This window comes from Rhinopithecus bieti, unplaced genomic scaffold (genome assembly GCF_001698545.2).
Source record: "Rhinopithecus bieti isolate Rb0 unplaced genomic scaffold, ASM169854v2 scaffold_15136, whole genome shotgun sequence".
NCBI lineage: Eukaryota > Metazoa > Chordata > Mammalia > Primates > Cercopithecidae > Rhinopithecus > Rhinopithecus bieti.
Window position 1 is genome coordinate 1306128 of NW_016808217.1, and position 19175 is coordinate 1325302.

Consider the following 19175-nt stretch of genomic DNA (forward strand, 5'->3'; position numbering starts at 1 on the left):
ACTATTCACAATAGCAAAGACTTGGAATCAACCCAAATGTCCATCAGTGACAGACTGGATTAAGAAAATGTGGCACATATACACCATGGAATACTATGCAGCCATAAAAAAGGATGAGTTCGTGTCCTTTGTAGGGACATGGATGCAGCTGGAAACCATCATTCTCAGCAAACTATCGCAAGAACAGAAAACCAAACACTGCATGTTCTCACTTACAGGTGGGAATTGAACAATGAGATCATTTAGATACAGGAAGGGGATCATCACATACCGGGTCCTATTGTGGAGGGGGGGAGGGATAGCATTAAGAGATATACCTAATGTAAATGACGAGTTAATGGGTGCAGCACACCAACATGGCACATGTATACATATGTAACAAACCTGCCCGTTGTGCACATGTACCCTAGAACTTAGAGTATAATAATAAAAAAAAAAAGTAAATCTTCACATTAAAGGTTTGAGGATCAAGCTTCAAAGACAGAATACTAATCCTCATTGTCCACGCATAGCTTAGAAACACTTTTAATTTAAAAAACAAAGTATTTTTTTAAAAGACACCAATAATAAAACTTTTATAAAGACTTCAAGGAATCAATATGCACACATAAGCAGCAGCTAAAGAACAAAAAGCACGCTGTTTAGTTTCAAAAGAATAACTTGGTCTTGACAGAAAGAAACCTTTGAAGTGAATTTCAAAGGGAAGTTAGGATTTACATAACCAGTAAAGAGGAATTAGGACAAAGCAGAGGTGGAATAATTATAGCCAATAACCCTGCAATATAAAAAGGAGCCTCAAGAGAACCTCTTCCTCCTTGCACTTAGTTCCTAAGTCTATCATATTCACAATACCCATTTCAGCCTAAACTTTGTCTTCTGGAGCCAACAATCACTAACCTATTTTAAGAGACTAGAAAATGTTCCATCCTGGCTATGCGGTGAAACCCCGTTCTCTACTAAAACTACAAAAAATTAGCCGGGCGTGGTGGCACGCGCCTGTAGTCCCAGCTACTCACGGGGCTGAGGCAGGAGAACCGCTCGAACCCAAAAGGCGGAGGTTGCAGTGAGCCGAGATCGTGTCACTGCACCACTCCAGCCTGGGTGACAGAGCAAGATTCCGTCTCAACAACAAAAAATAAGAAATGAAAAGAAGAAAATGATGTGATCTACCACAGGAAGGCAATGACATATGGACTTCTGGCATCCATTTCAGAATATAAAGAATATCATTATTTGGGAGAAAAATAAGGACATAAAAGGATATACAAAAGCACACATTTTAAAAACAAAAAACAGTATCTGTATTTATATTGTATTTTCACCATTGCTGCCTATTATGCGCCAGGTAGTGAATGAAATAATTTCCACACATTTGTCATTTATTTCTTACAATAGCCCTCTGAGGTGTATGAATAACTACCAGCATTTTACAGGATGAGTTTAAAAGGTATTAAGAAACTTTCCTAAGGTCACCTAGAAAGTGGTAGAGCAGGATTGAGCTCCAAGTCTGTTTGGATGCTGACCTTTTTCACCCTCTTACCTCATTATCATAAACTAGAATGGGAAGCAGAGCTGGGCATAATGCCAAACTACAAATAATCCTCAAAGAGTCCCTTTATTTTAGAATATATTGACTGGCGTTTTAGAAAACAGATCTACATTCCTAAACCTTGTAACAAAGTGAGTCGACATTCCATAAGTACACTCAGCAAGTAGGGATTTGTCCTAGAGAAACATGAAACTAGTCTACATTACTAATATCCCCAGTGTTTGAGTGAGGGGAGGGAAAAAACCATACACCTGAATGCAAAAAAAGGAAGGGGGTGGAGTTGTTCGAATGGAGTTACATATTTTGCTGTCCTAAGTTACATATTGTTATCAAAGTGTTTACAAAATAAGCTTGAGTCTGGGTAACACATTACCACCCTCCCACCCGCCATTTTCCCTACTAAAATACTATTAAATTTGGCAGCAAAGCAGCCCCCGGAACAGTGGCTCAGCAAAACGGTGGCAAATGCAAGGCCATAAAGGGCTGCCATTAAGATGTCTCTCCACGGGGAAGGAGTGTTTTCACTGTTACAGAGCAACTAGCTGATCAGAGTGGGGCCGTGCTTTGATCAGAAATCCTTCAAAGAAAATGCACTGCCTGACGCCTAGTTTTAAGAACCAATGGCAGGGACAAGTTGGAGACGCTGGGGGGTGAAGTTCCAGGATACTAAACGGTCTCCGGCCGACAAGATCCCTTAAGGGACCCCGCGGACAAGGAAGACGGTGGCCCGCCAGTGGGAGATGCTGGGCCTTCGCCCCTGGCAGCAACGGGATCTCTCCGGACGTCCACTGCAGCCTGGACGGAGCTGTTTCCACTGCTCTAGCCCGCAACCCTCGGCTCCCTTTCCCCCAAGAAGGAACTCACTGTTCTGGGTGCTACACCCAAGGCGCCCTGCACCCCCAGCAGTCCAGGAGGAAGGCGCCCCCCTCTCCCTCTGACCCCACCAACCCAGGGTCCTAAACTCTCAAACCCGGAAGGCAGAAACAGGAAGTTACCCCCATCTCCCCTGGCGGCTTCGCTAGGGCCGCTCTAGGAAGCAGTGATGGCCAACTCTCGTTGATCTTAACCCTTAGGGTCCTGGACCAGAAGGAGCGTGGGGGTGGATTTCCTTTCCTTGTGCTGTGACCAGTCAGCTGTGAACCTCATTCCTGTCACTTGTCAGGCGGCTTACGACAGAGGCCTGATTGGAGCTTATACCTTTCCTTGCCATCAGAATATCATCAGATTAAGTATCATCACTATTAGAATCTAAATCAATCTAGTATTTTTTTTTTTTTTTTGAAACGGAGTCTCGCTCTGTCACCCAGGCTAGAGTGCAGTAGCGCGATCTCGCCTCACTGCAAGCTCCGACTCCCGGGTTCACGCAATCCTTCTGCCTCAGCCTCCCGAGTAGCTGGGACTACAGGCACCTGCCACCACACCCGGCTAATTTTTGTATTTTTAGTAGAGATGGGGTTTCACCGTGTTAGCCAGGATGGTCTCGATCTCCTCACCTCGTGATCCGCTCGCCTCAGCCTCCCAAAGTGCTGGGATTACAGGCGTGAGCTACCGTGCCTGGTCTCATTCTAGTATTTTTAAACACGTATTGTTTCTGTTCCCACCGCTGTGAGCGTGGATATATATTTACTTATCTGTGAAAGTTAGAAAGCCAAGGCATCCGTTCACATATAAAACAATTCGTTTACAAGGTGCCCTTATTAACTCCTGGAAAAGTATTTAATCCCTCCTCTTTCATTACAGAGAAAATAGAAGCCAGTCCCTTCATCTCACCTCTACCAAATATAGAAATCCACTCAAGTCTGCACACTGCCATTCTGCTTCTTCCTTCCTGTTACAACACAGAGTCCCTCTTTGGCGGTGTTTTTTTTTTTCTTTTTTGTTTGTTTTGTTTTGTTTGTTTTGTTTTGTTTTGTTTTGTTTTGTTTTGTTTTGTTTGAGATGGAGTCTGTGTTCCCCAGCCTGGAGTGCAATGGCAGGATTTTGGCTCACTGCAACCTCTGCCTCCCGGGTTCAAGCAATTCTCCTGCCTCAGCTCCCGAGTAGCTAGGACTACAGGCGTGCGCCAGCCACCACGCCCAGCTAATTTTTGCATTTTTAGTAGAGACGGGTTTCACCATGTTCGCCAGGGTGGTCTTGATCTCTTGACCTCATGATCTGCCCACCTCGGCCTCCCAAAGTGCTGGGCTCTTTGGTATTTTAATAAGCCCTTTACTGGTACTCACTTTCCTACCCATCTTCTTGGAAACTTCACACTACCAACTAAACTCTCAATCCCTCCACCCCCATCGCCAAATGGTCCCTCAGCTTTTCCTTCCTCTTTTTACTCACAATGTTTCCATTTCACCAATTTTCCACTAACCTTAACATTTCTCCTGCAACAACAACGAAAAATCACTAGCATCACCAATGACCTCCATGATGTCAGTTAGTGCAATTGGTATTTTTTAGTTCTCAGGTCATTTTTCAGGAGGTTTGATATGGCTAAGGACTCGTCTTCTAGAAACACTCTTTTGAGGTGATACCACATTCTCCTCCTTTTCTTCCAACATCTCTAGTCAGTCCTGTTAGTCTCTTTTCCAAGTCAGTCTCTCAAGATCATCCTCTCCTCTTATCACTGAATGTTCTCTGCCTAGGCAATCTCATCCACTCTCACATTTTCAAATACCACCTAGGCAGACAACTCAAAAATTTGCTTCTCCAGCCCAAGCTACATGTCTGAGCTCTTCACTCATAACCAGTGGTCTACTTGGCATCTCACACAGGAAGTCTCAATAACACCTCAAAAACAAAATGTCAAAAATCAAAATCATAATCTATCTTCTCTCACTGTTCTTCTCCGTATACACATATAAACACAAAATAAAACAAAATAAACCTGTTTCTCTTCCAATATCCTTTCAACCATCCATCCAGTTATATGGAAACCCAAAAGTCCTTCTTTTCACTTCCCTTTCCTTACCTTCCATATACAATTAATAAATAAGCCTCATCCATTGTGTAATAAATAATTCTCACCTGTAGTTGTTTCTCCTAACCACCTGGGCCACCTCTATTCTGGCAACCATCACCCCTCACTTGGAAGGATTTCTATGCCCTCCTAACAGTCCTATAGATACCCATCCTTGCTCCCTCTCATGCACTCTTCCCTGTTGAATCCAGAGGGATCTTTTCCAAAAATGAACCTGATTCTTCCATGTTCCTTTACCTACCTGAAGCTTACTCATCCTTCAGATTTCAGCTTACACATCACTTTCTCACAGAAGCTTTCCAGGCTCTTCTACATGCTCTTCTCCTATCATATCTTCTTTTTCCATTGTAGCCCATGTAATGACTGCAACTTTATGTTTGTGTGATTGATGCATTATTTTGCCTCTCCATCCAGAGAGCAAGTTCCATGAGAACAGGGCCTGCCTCCACTTTTGCTTATGATTCTATCTTCCAACTTAGCACAGTGCCTGACCCCTTCATTCATTTATTTAACAAATATTTGTTGAAAGCCTACTGTGTTCCTGTTACTGTGTTATCTTCTATACTGAGGATACACCAGGGCACCAAACATTGTGGGGAGATCATAAATGAACATCAACAAAAAGTAAACAAATGTATGTTAAGCAGTGATGAATATTAGAAAAAGAAGTAAAGGAAGTTAAAGAAAGAAATCACTATTTCAGGTGATCAGGGAAGTCCTCTCCGTAGGGAGATATTGCAGCAGAAGTATGAAGGAAGAAAGGCGTGGGCCTCATCGTTATGTAAGGGAGGAACAATTAAGACAGGAACAGTAAGAAAAAAAGACTCTGAGATGGAAACTCAAGAAATCATAAGGAGCAGAGCAAGTGAAATGAACAGTACTTGGAGATAAGGTCAGAGAAGTTTCAAGAGGCTAGGTCATAATCATATAGACCATAAGTGACAGATACAGAGATGCATCACTCAGACTCCAAGGAAGTACATGTTGCCCACCTTTGAGAGTGCTGTGAGCGGAAAGCTTTCAGCTGTTGGCTCCCTCAGGGAGTGCTTCGGCTTCAGAGAATAGCCTTTCTGGAGCTCATGCCCTTTCCAAGGCAGCCCACGTCTAGTGACTGATCAAGGCAGAAATATAAAAGCCTGTCCGTGTTGTCCAAAGCAGGATAACTCTTAAATGCACTATTTCAGTTTCCTGTGTGTTGTTTGTTTTTTAAGACAGCCTTGCCGGGCGCGGTGGCTCAAGCCTGTAATCCCAGCACTTTGGGAGGCCGAGACGGGCGGATCACGAGGTCAGGAGATCGAGACCATCCTGGCTAACACGGTGAAACCCCGTCTCTTCTAAAAAATACAAAAAACTAGCCGGGCGAGGTGGCAGGCGCCTGTAGTCCCAGCTACTCGGGAGGCTGAGGCAGGAGAATGGCGTAAACCCGGGAGGCGGAGCTTGCAGTGAGCTGAGATCCGGCCACTGCACTCCAGCCCGGGCGACAGAGCGAGACTCTGTCTCAAAAAAAAAAAAAAAAAAAAAAAAAGACAGCCTTACTCTGTCACCCAGGCTGAAGTGTAGTGGCACAATCACGGCTTACTGCAGCCTCGACTGCCCAGGTTCTAGCAATCCTCCCATCTCAGCCTCTTCAGTAACTGGGACTAAAGGCACGTGTCACGATGCCCTGCTAATTTTTTAATTTTTTTGTAGAGAGGGGGGTCTCACTTTGTTTCCCAGGCTGGATGTGAATCCTTGGGCTCAAGCAATCCTCCTGCCTTGGCCTCCCAAAATGTTGGGATTACAGGTGGAGCCACAGTGCCCAGCCAGCTCCTGAGTTCTTGATGGCCTTGATGGAGGAATCTGTCATCAGGCCCAAATTGCGGGTCTTCCCCCTCTGCTCAATCCTGATTCCTTTCCCACCCTTCCACAGGTTTGGATACCAAGGCCATTTCCTAATCAACACCCTGGACTCTAAACTCAGTCTCAGAATCTGCTTCCTCAACAAACAAACAAATGAACAAAAACCTCCAAAATACATACAGAAAGTGAAATGTCCTCTCTCATCCCTGCCCCCAGCCATCCAGTTCTTCTCTCCACTGGGGCAACCAACGTTGTATGTTTCTTGTGTATTATTCACAGATACGCCATATGTGAGCAAATACCTACCGACCTACTTATATACATACATATACACATACATAGGTAATGAATAAAGATAGGTGACAGATATTCATTCATTTCTTTTGCTACACATATGATAGTAAACTATTCACTTTGTTCTAAATTTTAGTTTTTTCACTTAACAACATATCATGGAGAGTTTTATTTTCTTCTCTTTTTTTTTTTTTTATTTTTGAGGCAGAATCTCACTCTGTCCCCCAAGCTGGAGTCCAGTGGCGTGATCTCAGCTCACTGCATCCTCAACCTCCAGGGCTCAAGCAATCCTCCCACCTCAGCCTCCCAAGTATCTGGGACCATAGGTGTGTGCTACCACTGCCAGCTAATTTTGCTTTGTTTTGTTTTGTAGAGACAGGGTCTTACTATGTTGCCCGGGCTGATTTCCAACTCCTGGGCTCAAGTAATCCACCTGCTTCAGCCTCCCAAAGTGCTGGGATTACAGTCATGAGCCACTGTGCCCAACTGAAAGTTTTCTATAACAGTACAGACATTTATCATAGAGCTCCCAGTATTCTTTTTTTTTTTAACAGTTGCATGCTATTCCATTGTGTAAATATACCAGTATTTATTTAATCTATTTTTTAGATTGCTTCTGAACTTATACTATTACTTATATTGAAATGAATAATTTAACCTTTATTTTTTAAAGCTGTGGTAGATATTGTGTATTGATTTGCTCAATATCCATTACCACTTTTTTTCATTATGCATTCCTCCTGAGAACAGTTGGTGTTATGAACTGAATTGTGTCCACTGAAAATTCTTTTTTTTTTTTTTTTTTTTTTTTTGATAGGGAGTCCCGCTCTCTGCCCCCCACGGCTAGAGTAGAATGGCACGATCTTGGCTCACTGAAGCCTCTGCCTCCCGGGTTCAAGCAATTCTCCTGCCTCAGCCTCCCGAGTAGCTGGGATTACAGGTGGGCACCACTACAACTGGCTAATTTTTGTGTTTTTGGTAGAGATGGAGTTTCACCATGCTGGTCAGGCTGGTCTGGAACTCCTGGCCTCAAATGCTCTGCCCATGTCAGCCTCCCAAAGTGCAGGGATTACAGGTGTGAGCCGCCACACCCAGCCTTCATTCAAAATTCTTATGTTGAACCTGTAATCCCCAGTGTGGCTATATTTGGAGATAGGGCCTCAAGGGAGGTGTTTGAGGTTAAGTGAGGTCATAAGGGTGGGGCTGTAATCTGACAGGACTGGGGTCTTTGTCAGAAGAGGAAGAGACACCAGAGACATCTCTGTCTGTGTACACACAAAGGAAAGGTCAGGGGAGAACATAGCAAAAAGGTGACCATCTGCAAGCCAGTAAGAGAGTCCTCATGGAAGCTAACACTGACAGTACCTTGATCATGGACTTCTACCTTCCACAAGTGTGAGAAAATGAGGCCATGCATGGTGACTTACACCTGTAATCCCAATACTTCAGGAGGCTGAAACAGGAGGACCACTTGAGCCCAGGAATTTGAGACTAGTCTGAACAACAGTGAGACTCCTTATGTACAAACAATTAAAAAAAAAAAAAAAAAAAAAGCTTTGCATGGTGGCACATGCCTATATTCCCAGCTACTCAGGAGGCTGAGGCAGGAGGATTGTTTGAGCCCAGGAGTTCAAGGCTCCAGTGAACCATGATTGCACTACTGCACTCCAGCCTGGATGACACGGTGAGACCCTGTCAAAAAAAAAAGCAAAAACCAAAAAACCAAACCCCAGAACTGTGAGAAAATGAATTTCTGCAGTTTAAGCCACTCAGTCTTGTATTTTGCTATGATAGCCTAAACAGACTAATACAGCTGAAAAAGCTAAACATTACATTTCTGAGACTTCTTTGAAGCTGTAATTGCCGTAGTTGTAGCAGCAGCTTTGATTGACACACGTGGAAGCTCAGTCTGCAGTCTATTTCCTCAGTCCTCCCCGTGATTCCAAAAGTCCTTTAATCTTTGTAATATATCTTTTATTACTTATGTCAGCTCAAGTGAATTCTATTCTCTGTAACTGACTTTAGTTAGTACACAGCTAAATTGCTAGGGAGGCTCTTGATTTGGGGTTGAGGGCACATGGACAAAGTTTGTGTGTTCCCTGGAGTAGCAAGCTTACAGACAGAACTTCCAGCTGGAGAATGGCTACATGGTATGTGTAAGCAGGCTGAGGCTGGCACCACAGGTCCAGCTCAGAATTGAACGAAGAGTGATGCTTGCCTTCTAATTATCTACTCTAGCCACGAGCAAACTGTTATTGGAAGACGGAGGAAGGGGATCTTTGTTATGTCGTGGCAGAAATTTGGCGACACTGTCACCTGTGCTAACACATAGAAAATAAGAAATTCACCTAATCAACTCCAACATCTTGGTCAGGGGTTGGCAAATTCATTCTGTAAAAGTCTAGAGAGTAACTATTCCACGCTTGTGGGCCGTATGATCTCTGTTGCAACTACTCAACTCCACCATAGTAACTCGAAAGCAGCCCATATGCAAGACTAGTATACAGGCATGGGTGTGTTCCAATAAAACTTTATGTGTGAAAATGGGTGGCCACGCATGGTGGCTCATGCCTGTAATCCCAGCATTTTGGGAGGTGGAGGTGGGCAGATCACTTGAGGTCAGGAGTTTGAGACCAGCCTGGCCAAAATGGTGAAACACCATTTCTACTAAAAATACAAAAATTAGCCAGGTGTGGTGGCACATGCCTGTAATCCCAGCCACTTGGGAGGCTGAGGCGGGAGAATCACTTGAACCCGGAGGCTGAGATTGCAGTGAGCCAAGATTGCACCTCTGAACTCCAGCCTGGGCGACAGAGTGAGGCTCTGTCTCTAAATAAATAAATAAATATAAAATAAATAAGGGGGCAGCCTGCCTGCCAGCTGACCTCTGTTCTAGCTAAAGAGATTTCAAGATAGAATATTAAGCATGCCGCTTGGCTTCCTCTCATTGCCTATGGTAAAATGCAAGAGAAAAGAGATAAGCTGAAGAACCAAGCCTTGAATATATAGGAGCTAGAAACGGCTGCATTGGAAACAATTTGTTTTTCCACATCCCAGCCTCTCCAGATGGCAAATAGTGTTAAAATTAAGAAATGGCTTCTGAGTAAAGATCAAATATTGGGCACTGCTAGGAAAGAGTGTTCTAAGTAAGTGTCAGCAAACTACAAAAGACCTGTGCAGGTCTTCCTTCAGAACGTGCCTTGAAGCACTTCTGTGTTAAACAGTGGGATACCAAAGAGTCTTAAGGGCCTTGACCCCAGCAACCACATAAGGAAGCCAAGGGAGAAAAGGGCTTATCTCATGAAATTTGTGGGCATACCTTTTGTCTGATAGAGTGAAAGACATATCAACACCCCAAAAGCCTCAAGGTGTCTGAAAGTATCCTGTCAACTGGGATCGATAGGCACAGAGACAGTACAAAACAGCAAGAGGTCTTCAGAACCCCAAACTTCTACTGGCAGGAAGCAGGCTGAGAAAACTACTCAGGCACAAATATGGGTTACTGTCATCAAGATAGTATCTAAATTTCAGGACGTTTCTGTTCTGGCTCGTCTGTAACCATCATGCTCCTCCCACTAGAGGCAAAACCACTTGTGGTTCTCAGAACATAGCTTGCTCTTCTGTACCTCTATGTCTTACCCTCTGACACAGTGGTACTGCCCCCTGTCACTCCTACTCTTGCCTCCTCCCCTACCTCCCATCCATCTGTATAGCAAATGTCCCCTCCTTCTCATCTGAAATATCATCTCACCAATTAGCCTCCCTTGACTCTCCCAGGAATACTTAAACCTTTTCTCCTCCCCAACTTGCCCAAAGGTTCTGAACCAATTGAGAAACCTGTTGAGAAACCAATTGAGAGTACCAACACAGGTATTAGATAGGGATCAAAATGATCAGCTTTGTCGCAGGTAAGACTGGATTGGAGAGATAACCTGGGGGCCCAGGCCTCCTACTTCACCCCATGCATTAGACTAACTTATGCTCTCATTGCCTTGGAAGAAAATCCTGCCCAAGAAATTGTGCTAACCACATGTACAAGAAGCAGAGAGCAGGTAGCAAATGCTCTGTGGGTAGGAAGATCTTAGAGAACTCAAGAGCCTACACCACACATGTTCAGTCTTTTCTGCTCCATCTCACCCATCATAGAAGACAGTTTTCCTGATCCTATAAATGAGTAAGGGGTAACGATGGGGGCAATGAAATGAAGGGCAGAGGATACCTTCTGCTATTTCCAATAAAACAGTTTTTCTTTTATGGGGCTGTAGGAATGTGGGGAACAGGAAAAAATGCCTTTCTTTTACATCTATAAGCTTCTTGAAAAGCCACTTAATAAAAATCTTTGGCTGAATTCAAGAATCAATAAATGAGGCTAAGTGGTGGCTCACGCCTGTAATCCTAGCAACCTGCAAGGTCAGGGTGGGTGGATCTCTTGAGGTCAGGAGTTCAAGGCCAGTCTGGCCAACATGGTGAAACCCCATCTCTACTAAAAATACAAAAATTAGCTGGGCATGGTGGCGGGTGCCTGTAGTCCTAGCTACTCAGGAGGCTAAGCCAGGAGAATCGCTTGTCCCTGGGAGGCGGAGGTTGCAGTGAGCCAAGATCGCACCACTGCACTCCAGCTCCTGGGCAACAGAGTGAGACTCTGTCTCAAAAAATTAAAAATAAAAAAAGAATGAATAAATGAATTTGCTCACCAGATTGTCTTACATTGTAGTATGCTATGTGGACATCTGTCATCCAGGCTAGCAGTGAGCAATGTGAACACAGCAATCTTGTTTCATTCTTACAATGAGTAAATAAACTCTTAGGGTATGATGCCTGGAGGGCATTAAGGGCATGGGAAGTATGGAAAATTTATCAGGTTCCTTTATAAACGTTTACTTTCATTTCCTTTGTTCTTTCATTCACTTACTAAACAAGTATTTACTCTCTCTTTGTGTTTACTCCTGGAAAGGGTCATTCTGACAGGAGTTTGTAGAGATTGCCCTGACTTCTGGCCGGCCGACACAGGGCACTAGAAGAGTGAGTTTTGCCTTTCCCCAGCCATGGTTGTTTTCATGCATCAGTGTCAATAAGAATAACAGTTGAAACTGTGTTGATATGGGTGTCTTAAGGAGTGTTCTCAGTTTCAAGTTACAGACTGTGTGACTCACACTGGTTTAAACCATAAGAACTTTATTCTTCACTTAAGAAATGTTTAAAGCAGGCAGTCCTGTGATGGGTGGAACAGCTCAGTGATGCTTTCAAGGGCCCAGGCCATTTTCTTCCTTCCTCTGCATTATTCTCAGCATTTTTATGACATCTTCCCTTAGGCTTCTCACCTCATGACTACAAAATGACTGCAGCAACTCCTCCCATCACATTCTAACACCATAGTGTTCAAAGCAGGAAGGGAAGGGGGCAAAGGGGGCTTTATTTTCACATGCCTCTCTCCTATCGAGGAGAAACATGTTTTCGAAACCCCCCAGTGTATTTCCCCTTCTGTCGCACTGGCCAGAACTTGATCACATGCCCATTGATTAGAGCGATGACTGCCAAGACAGAATGGAGGTGCTGTGATTGGCTGAGGCCAGTTGTGTTTTACCCTCTGGAGCTGAGCACATTGCTGCCCAAATTGAATCAGTCAAAAGGTGAGACTGACAGTTGAATTAGTAAGCAACCCCCTGCCACAACAGACATGAGCAGAGAATAGCAGGAGAGGCCTCTGGGCTGCAGTATCCACAAGCTCTTTGAAGGGTATGGGCCTGGGATGACTCCTTTTTGTAAAACACAAATTCTTTCACCCACGACTTCACTCCTTTGGAGCACAAATGAAACCACCCCCACAGGGTTGACAAAAATTGCATGCTGGGTTCTGGACAGAAATATAGTTATAATTAAGCTTCAATCGGACTGCACTTGGGCCCACCTCCTTGTTGCTAAAAGTCACTAGATACTAACCATTTATATTCCCTTTGTTCCTACAGACAGGATCTCTGCCATTAGAATCATGTTTTTTGTTTAAGGATTGCTTAAGATGTTTTTCAGACCCCGAATTCCAGCACCAGGTTGAAGATTCCCACAGAGGAACTGGATCAGCATGAGAACACAGCTTCATCTCCCTGCCCCCTTGGGTCTCCCCACTTCAGCCCACTCTAAAACTCTTAAAAACCCCAACCCTAAGTTCCTTAGGGGCAGATGGATTTAAGGTTTCCTCCCATCTTCTCAGTTGGTGATCCTACGATTAAACCTCTTTCTCTGCTGCAACCCAAGGGAGTATTGACTGGCTGTGTGCATCAAGCAAAGGACCTATTAGGGTTATACAACTTCTTCCAAACTCATCCTGAGTTTCCCCTAAGGGGCACTACATAGACTACCCCGGATGTGATTACTACGTGCTTCGTTTGCAATGCCTTTAAAGAAAAGTTATGTCAAAACCATGGAAAAAGAGATTGGCAGACAGGGCAGCTAGAAGCCCTGCTGGCTGAATTCTGCCTCCATGGGAGCCTCTGTTCCATATGGGCAGATTCCAGCTGTGTGACTGGCTCATCTTGCTTCTGAGATTGCAAGAGTCTGAACGTTCTGCAGCTTGCAGCTTCTTCACCCTTATTTTGAGTATATAAGCACCCCAGGAATTTACAACTTAACACTTTAATTTTTCTACAAACCACCTCATCCATGCCTTTTTTCTTCTGATCTGCATTGCTCACACACCACCTACCAGGACAGCTGATGTTGGGAAAGACTGGTGTGTGAACAGCAAAATTACAGCATAACATGGTAAATGTTGCAACAGAAATTAAGAAAAATACTACTTTGGCCTCGTAGGGAGCAGACTAACTCTTTACTTAAGGGAGCAAGAGAAACACTTTGCAGAAGAAATCAATTGGCCTTTGAAGAATGAATAGGAGTTTGGCGGGTTTTGTTTGTTTTGAGATGGAGTCTCACTCTGTCTCTCAGACTGGGGTGCAGTGGCACAGTCTCGGCTCGCTGCAACCTCCACCTCGCAGGTTCAAGCAATTCTCCTGCCTCGGCCTCCCAAGTAGCTGGGATTACAGGTGTGTGCCATCACGCCTGGCTAATTTTTGTGTTTTTAGTAAAGATGAGGTTTCACCATGTTGGCCAGGCTGATCTCAAACTCCTGACCTCAAGTGATCTGCCCACCTCGGCCTCCCAAAGTGCTGGGATTACAGGTGTGAGCCACCATGCCCGGACAGAGTTTGATGGTTTTGTTGGGTGGAAAGACATATTAGGCAGAAGGAATAGTGCCTGCACAGGCACAGAGTTCTGTAAAGGTCAGTTGTTTGGAGAACAGTCAACAATTCAGGGCTTACAGAAAACCTGATACCTATTAGTATGTAGAGAAGAAGGGAGAAGCAGGCAGGAGAAGTGACTGAATAGACTGGAAGAGGCCACATTGTAAGAGGTCATACAGACCAAGGCGAGGAATTGAATTTAAATCTATAGGTAATAGGAATTCAGTTCAATTCAATTGTTGTTTTTAAGTGTGACTGTTGAACAGGTAAGGAGAAAAACTAAACAGGAGACTTTTATAACAATTTAGATAAGAAAGAATGAGGTTCAGAACTAAGGCCTGTACTCCCAGCACTTTTAGAGGCCAAGGCAGGAGGATCACTTGAGTCCAGAAGTTTGAAATCACCCTGGTGATACTGATAGTCCCAATTACTCGGGAGGCTGAGGCAGGAGGATCTCTTGAGCATAGGAGGTGGAGGTTGTAGTGAGCCAAGAGTGTGCCACTGCAATCCAGCCTGGGAGACAGAAGTGAAACCCTGTCAAAGAAAGAAAGAAAGAGAGAGAGAGAGAGGAAGGAAGGAAGGAAGGAAGGAAGGGAGGAAGGGAGGGAGGGAGGGAGGGAAAGAAATCAGCCTGGGCAACATGACCAAGACCCCATCTCAAGACACACACACAAAATTATCCAAGCACGATGGCGCGCGCCTGTAGTCCCAGCTTCTTGGGAGGCTGAGGTGGGAGGATTGCCTGAGCCAGAGAGGTCAAGGCTGCAGTGAGCCAAGATCGTGCCACTACACTGCAGTCTGTGTGACACGGTGGGACCCTGTCTCAAAAAAAATAAAAATAAAAACATTAAAAGAACTAATATGTCAGAGTAGATGAGTAGTTGAGCATAGATTTCAAATATATATTAATGGAGAAGTCATAGGATTTGGGGACTGATTCAATGTGGGAGATAAGGGAAAGAAAATAATCAGCCATGACTGCAATTTCTACCTTGGGAAACTAGCTGTGAGATAATAAAAATGAGAAACCATGGGAAATTACAATGTAGTTTTGTTTTATTTTGTTTTCCCCTCCAGACATTCCTGATACGAGGTCCAGAGGCAGTGGCGGCTGGACACAATGTACTTCTTGAATTCTGGGAGTGATGTAGGTTTCAAAGGTAGAACTGGGAAAACATACACAAGCACTCCTACAGAATGCCTCTCTGGCTACATTTCCCAGTAGAATACTTTTTGGTTTTTTATCATCCAAAATTTATACAACCTATGGGTCTTCATTTGAGGGTAGTGAAAATATTATAAAGTTACTTGGTAGTCATAGTTGCACAAGTCTGGGAATATAGTGAAAATCACTGAATTGTATGCTTTACAAGGGTACTTTTTTTTTTTTCCGAGGCACAGTCTCACTCTGTTGGCCAAGCTGCAGTGCAGTGGCACAACCTCTGCTCACTGCAATTTCCACCTCCCAGGCCCAAGCAATCCTCCCACCTCAACCTCCCAAGTAGCTGACACACAGATGTGAGCCACCACACTCAACCTAGGATACATTTTATGGTGTGGAAATTGTATCTCAATAAGGCTGTAATAAAAATGTATAGGATGGGCCAAGCGCCGTGACTCACACCTGTAATCCCAACACTTTGAGAGGCAGAGGTGGGAAGATTGCTTGAGCTCAGGTGTTTGAGACCAGCCTGGTCAAGATGGCGAAACCCCATCACAAAAAAAAAAAAAAAAAAAAAAAAAAAGCTGGGTGTGGTGGCGCATGCCTGTAGTCAGCTACTCGAGAGGCTGAGGTGGGAGGATTGCTTGAGCCCAGGAGGCAGATGTTGCAGTGAGCCGTGATCATGCCACTGCACTCCAGTCTGGGTGACAGAGCAAGAACCTGTCTCAAAAAAAAAACAAAACAAAACAAAAAAAAAAAACGAGTTTATGTGTGTCTTAACATATTTATGAAGGAAAATACACATTTATATTCCAAAAGTTTGCACAACAGTTTTAACAAAATGACAGGCAGTAAGGTCTTGAGTTACATTCCAAATACAATTGGTGAAACATCAGAAATATCATCGATCGTGCTTTCTCAACAGTGGTGATAATCGCCTCCAAGGGGACAAAAGAGTTCTTCAGGGGGAGCATGAAAAAAATACTCTTTTCATGCGTAAAGCACAGACATACATCATAGAAGACTTAAAAACAGTTTGTGGTGTTACATTTTAATGGAGGGGGAGTGGTTAATAAAAAATGTCTGAAAAGATGGGGTGGGGAATATAAGGAAAAGAGGGCTGAGAAGCACTGCTGTAGATATTATGAAGAGCATGTCGTATGCCAGCAAACAAGATGCCCATGTTGAGGTGGCTCACGCCTGTAATCCCAGCACTTTGGGAGGCCAAAGTGAGAGGATCACTTGAGCCCAGGCATCCGGGACCAGCCTGGCAACTTACAAAACAAAATTAAAATAAAAACATTAGCCAGGCATGGTGGCACACACCTGTAGTCCCAGCTACTCAGGAGGCTGAGGTGGGAGGATCACCGGAGCCCAGGAGGTCAAGACTGCAGTGAATTATGATCACACCACACTACACTCCAGCCTAAGTGACAGAGCAAGAGCCTGCCTAAAAAAAAAAAAAAAAAATTACCCATGTTTTAGGATGAGCATGACAAAGGTCATGTTACTACCAACTAAGCAGCTTTTTCTTAACAGTCATATTGTTTGGTGATCACAAAGCAAAGTTTAAGCATTTTATATTCTAACATTATAAGTATTCATGTTCCTTATATATTTGAGTTACACTTTAGGAGGTTATTTGGAGGTTTGGGGTTGAAATACAATGCACTGTAATTTTCCCCACATAAAATAATGAGAAATAGGCTCCCAGCTGGTGTTGGAACCCAGAACCTCTGATGATCAGGAACAAATTTGTTTAAAGTTCCATCAAAAGAGAAAGAGAATATGGATTTAATGAGGACTTGGGCTGTAAATGGAAGAAGGTTCTCTGGGTGGGATATAAAGACAGTACTTCTGAACATTTTATTGGCAGGTACCTCTGCAGGAATTTGATAACAACTTTGGACCTTATGCTGGTTAGTTTTAATTTGTTCCCTCCAAATGTATTATCTGACCTTTTCTATGCCCAAGGAAGCTGATCTTTGTAGGCTGAGACTGATCTTTATGAACTGAGATTGATCTTTATGAAATATGTTACCCCGACTCCCTCTTCTGTGTTTTGGTTAAGCCAATGAGAGGCACTGACTGGAGATGGGGCAGGGTGGGAGTACTTGTTCACTGGCCCTCAGCCAGTTGTGATTGGCAGAGACTGTGCCTCTACCTGAGTCCACGCATGTAGTTGGGTGACCCCTATCCCAAGGCTGCAGTTCCCTGGGTTCCGCTAATGGCTCCCTCTCCATTCCGCTTCAGGCCCACAGGTAGAATGCCTTCACAACATTGCTAAGTACTTGGTGCACTTTGGTGCACAATCCTGTTCACAACTCCGTAAACAGTTCACTAAACTGGCTTCAGTTACCCCTTTGCATGGGAAGGGGTGATACAGGTAACTCCTTCTTGTCCATCTTTCAGTATGCCATCTGTTTTCTTTTAAAACCCTGACTGGATACTCTCTCCAGAAAACAAAATAGGTGGACTTACAAAGCCTTTGCATGTAATATTAAGGGCTCCTCAGACACACTCTGAAGCCCAGCCAAGGATATGGGGAAGGCAGAGGACTCAAGGATACTCTGTTAAAAATCTCTCTTCTTGGATTTGGTAAGCCACCAACACTGCATTCCCTTACACATCACAATCTAGCATTTGAAGGTAAAAGTAGTGGCTGCACCAGGTGGTGAAAGGGGCTAGAGATTTGCCTGTATCTTTCCCTCCTTCTCCTTTCTTTTTTTTTTTTTTCAGAGACAGAGTATCGCTGTGTCACCCAGACTGGAGTGCAGTGATACAATCATGGTTCACTGTAGCCTCAAACTCCTGGGCTCAAGTGATTCTCCTGCCTCAGCCTCCTAAGTAGCTAGGACTCAAAGTCTAATCAAACAAGTGGCCTTTCTGGTGTGGGCAGACCCTACCCTGAGTTACCTCATTTGTGTAAACTCTCCAGGGGCTCACCAAGAGTAGCCTCATTAGCTTAAATGCAAGTGAGGTCTGAGAGGTGGTCCTATCACTCGCGGTATTCCAAGGGTTGGGAAGCCCCTTTCTAGGAACCAGTGACAAAGACTAGCCAAATTCTTTATTGTATAAAAGCAGCCCTCCTGTCTACCAATCTGATCCTCTTCCTTGCACCTCCTGTTTGCCTCAGATGGCAAGTTTCCTAACTCTGCTGATTTCCCACCACTGCCCAAGGAAAACAATGACAATCTCTCCTCCTTCCTGCAAGCGCAGGAATTCCTCTGTCACGAAGATACAGGTTTGGTACCGAGCTAATTATACAATCAGAACAGCTGGTACTAAGTTGTCAGTTGTCAGGAGGTTTTACACTACTGCCAGTAGGTTTGCATTTTAAGGGAGGAGGTGGTTACAATGAGTTGAGGCTATTAATTGGCAGGTGGTGCAAAGCTGTGTAATGAGGGGCAGCGTGAGGTCACACTGTTAGCCTTGGCGAATCTGTATAGGTCTGCAACAACCTCAATTCTCGCCTCCTTAGAAGAAAGGATTCCACCAATGGGCATAAGGCAGAGGGAGAGGCTGAGGCAAGTTTTAGAGCAAGAGTGAAAGTTCATTAAAAAGTTTAGAGGAGGAATGGCTGGGCGTGGTGGCTCACGCCTATAATCCCAACACTTTGGGAGGCCGAGGTGGGCAGATCATCTGAGGTCAGAAGTTTGAGACTCAGCCTGGCCAACATGGTGAAACCCCATCTTTACTAAAAATACAAAAATTAGCCGGGTGTGGTGGTGTGCGCCTGTAATCCCAACTACTAGGGAGGCTGAGGCAGGAGAATTGCTTGAACCTAGGAGCCGGAGGTTGCAGTGAGCTGAGGTTCTGCCACTGCGCTCCAGCCTGGGTGACAGAGTGAGACTCCATCTCAAAAGAAGAAAAAAAAGAAAAGAAAAAAAGTTTAGAGCAGGAATGAAAGGAAGTACGCTTGGAAGAGGGCCAAGCAGGTGACTTGCGAGATCAGCATGTGGCCTGATACTCGACTTGGGGTTCTGTATGTTGGCATGTCTCTGGGGTCTTGTGACCCTTCTCCCCTGATTCTTCCCTGGGGTGGGCTGTCCACGTACACAGTGGCCTGCCAGGACTTGGGAGGGGAGCATGCGCAGTGTGTTTACCGGAGTTGCACCCATGCTCAAT

The 19175-nt window shown here is 44.4% G+C and overlaps 1 pseudogene; it reads right to left on the reverse strand.

Annotated features, from left to right (window-relative positions):
* LOC108538093 (zinc finger protein 572-like) overlaps positions 1-2480 on the reverse strand; it is a 9336-nt pseudogene extending 6856 nt beyond the window's left edge.
* Positions 2481-19175: the final 16695 nt, after the last annotated feature.